At 39.9% G+C, this 3,602-nt stretch overlaps 1 pseudogene; it reads left to right on the forward strand.

The window, feature by feature from the left end:
• LOC108802030 overlaps positions 1-3,602 on the forward strand; it is a 29,139-nt pseudogene that overhangs the window by 13,212 nt on the left and 12,325 nt on the right.

A 3,602-nucleotide genomic window follows, 5' to 3' on the forward strand; every position in this document is an offset into this window, starting at 1 on the left:
TTAAAGAGCACTCTATCAGATCTTTTAGTGTTGTCTAACTGTGTAAAATGGATTTACACAGTATTTCTGTGTAAATCAGTGACTGTACCTTCATCAGTCAGGTTGTCCAGCAACGTAGATTCAGCATCAAACGCAATGACCTGCCACTTGAAAATTTTGCCCTGCCACTGTTAAGTGACAGATCCCTGGCTCCTATTGTTTACAGCTGCAGCTGAGTATTCTCAGCTGCAAGTAAAGACAGTGTTGTGTGTGGTTTGTTTTTTTTTGTTTTTTTTTGGGCAGTTGGTGGAAATGAGAACAGGCTGTGTTCAGATCAGCCCAACCTAACCTAACCTAACCTAACCTTGGCCTCGACTTTTGACTGAAGGTCCCACATTGTACTGTCATTGCCTTTTTTCTTTATTACTTAGGAAGTTGGTATTCTGAGGCAAGAATGTAGATGGTGTATTGTCACAACACCAGTGTCACTAACCTAACATTTTCAGTTATTATTATTACATAGTATTTATATAGCGCCAACAGTTTACGCAGCGCTTTACAATATATGGAAGACATTAGTTACAATACAAGACAAGATGGTAAGGAGGGCCCTGCCCCTGAGGGCTTACAATCTAAAAGAGGAGGGGGAATGAGAAGAGGGGTCCAAGGACTGAGCCTTGGGGACCCCTACAGAAAGAGGAAGAGGAGGGGAGGAGCTAGAATTGTAGGTGACACTGAAGGAGCGCGTAGATAAGTAGGATGAGAACCATGAGAGAGCAGAGTCTTGTAGGCCAAGCGAGTGGAGTTTTTTGAGGAGCAGCGGGTGGTCAACAGTGTCAAAAGCAGCAGAGAGGTCTAATGGCAAGAGTAGTGGCCATTGTTTTTAGCGGTTATTAGGTCATAGGTGAGTTTTAGGAGGGCGGTTTCAGTGGAGTGTTTGGGGCGAAAGCCGGACTGAAAGGGGGTCCAAAAGGTTGTTATTAGCGAGGTGGCAACTCAGGCGGTTGTAGATGAGGCGTTCTAGGAGATATACAGATATTTGTGTCAGGCAAGTGATTGCCCAAATAGTATAGGAAGGGTGAAGTTGACAACCCCATAGCTTGCACCTTCTTTCTCACAAGCGTTGGAAGTGATTTTACTAAAGTGTATATTTCATGTGTTCACCTTTTTACTTAAACTCGATCCAAAGAATACATCTTCACTGAGCTAGGTGAAACATATGCTGTCTTAGTAACTACCATTCTTTCTTTATCTTAAAATGCTCCAAGGTGATGAGAAGAAAACACAAGATATAATAAGGACTTAACTGAAGTTGCACAACTCTCCTTTTTGTTTTTTTTTCATATTTAAAGTTTGTTGAAGTCCTACTCCACCACCACATTTGGCCACCATTCATACCAAAGCAGTCTGCTGCTGCGCTTTTGTATGTGTTGTGTTTTAGTAGCCCAATTATGTGACTGGGCAGCCAACACACCCGAGTGGAGAGTAAATTGTGCATACAGCAAGTCTGGTCAGAATATCACAATGCACTGTAGTGTGTTACTGTTAGTTATGGTGCATTTTAATGCAGTTACATTGGAAAAGTTTGCTGGGGTGCCATTAACAAATCAATACTGCCACATCCCACCAACACATGTAAGGTGCATTAGCATGCGTTGTAGTAACAAGCCTGGCACTGCAGCTCACCAGTGTAAATGGACCTAAATATTATCCTATGCGGTGTTCCACCTCCACTGCATTCATCTTTTTGAGTCCTCAGAAATGCCCAGTGCTTCCAGGTATGAGAAACCGTGTGGCCTTCTCCCCAGAATGCAGTGCTTGGACCTGGATGACCAATTGTTGGGCATAGACTCTGTCAAATGGGGGGAGGTGAGCAGGTCAATAACTCTATTAGCTCCATAACTGACAGACATTGAGCTTCCATAGGGTTTAGAATATTGGTTGGTGGGGTGACCTTTGTATCTTTAATGTTATTAGTCCAGAAAACAAAGTATTATAGAATATGATATGCAAAATTTTGTAATATTTTATTTATTCAAAATTAATGGTGTTTCAGGGGAAAACATGCATTTCACTTTACATCCAAGAACCAATAACTTCTTGAACCCATAATTTAAAAAATATATATTATATTTCTATCCAGAATGAAGGGCTAAAAGTTTTGTGGAATGAACCTGCTTCTGTAGAACCCTATAGTAGACTTCTTTCAGTTTGGGTTTATTAGGTGCATTCTTTTCTAATGGCCACAGGTGTCTGTGTATATCCTAGTAAAACTTTTAAAACTGTCCCCGCCCTAAGGCTGGGCACACACCTTACAACCATCGCAAGACTTCTGTCTTGCGATGGTTGTAAGGTAATTTAACCCCTTCATGACTGAGGATATGCCACACACCAGCCGAACATCATACGATGTTCGGCTGCTTTTCAAACATGTTCCTAAGGTAAAAGTCGTGCAACCTTACAGTAGCAGAGGTCGCACGGCTCCCACACACACCTTACGATTTCCTGCGATTATCGTAAGGTGTGTGGGCACCTTAAGGCTTACAACATACAAACATGCACATCTTCTAATGTACATGTGCATTGAAATGGCCCATATAGATATACAGTGCCACAAGTTATTTAACATGGCATGCTCAAAATTCCAATCACATGGTATGCCACACTCACCTAATTAGGGCTTGAATCAAAACAAATGTTATAAAAAAAAAAACGAAACCTTTCTACTTGAGGTTGTGCTAACTGACTTCAAAGGTCAATCCTTTGATCTGCAAATGAAATAAACAGGCTAAATACAAAGTAACAATGCTTCTTAGTATCTCTGAATCCTGCTTATGAAAAGTTTTTATAAAAAGCTGCAAGGGAACATTAGAGGGGGTGGACAAGGTGTGATATATATACTCCCTGTGCACTTGAGCGAAGGCTTTTTGGTTTGTATGTAGCACGTCTAATGTCTTCATCTGATTAAGTACCTGTTCCCCTACTAGCATATGAATCCTACATTATGCAAGTAAGCATGAAATAAGAATAATCCTTCTGGTTCTAGAGGGTGCCACTGGATGACATTTATTTTAAAATGGATGACTTGCTACAGCTAAAAACTTTTTTTAACTCAGAGGAAAAATGATTGTGTCTGACTTGGAAGAAAAAATACTGAAGGAAAAAGAGCAGGTAAGAAATGTAAGTCTCTATTTTGCATTATTAATCAAAAGGTGTTTGGTTTTTTTTTTGTCATGGTTAAAATACACCATTCCCATTAATGCATTGCGTTGATTACATAAGTCAGTAATGCATTCTGCAATTTGTTTTCTGCTAGAACATTTAAAAATCTGATTATCAAGGAAAGATGTGTTTTTTAAATGTGCATCCTTTATAATCTCAGAATGGGCACCATACGTTTTTGTCCTGTTACCTAATTGACTTCTTTTTTGCAGGGACATGTTCCATTTTATATCGGTGCCACAGCTGGAACCACAGTATATGGAGCGTTTGATCCTTTTTCAGAGATAGCTGACATTTGTGAGAAGTATGGACTCTGGATGCATGTTGATGTAAGGCCTTTGTGTGTCATTATTAGATTTTTCATTTTTTTTTCTTAAATGGGGAAATAACATTTTGATTCC

This window comes from Nanorana parkeri, unplaced genomic scaffold, assembly GCF_000935625.1.
Source record: "Nanorana parkeri isolate BGI_ZX_2015 unplaced genomic scaffold, ASM93562v1 scaffold49, whole genome shotgun sequence".
NCBI classification, from domain to species: Eukaryota; Metazoa; Chordata; class Amphibia; order Anura; family Dicroglossidae; genus Nanorana; species Nanorana parkeri.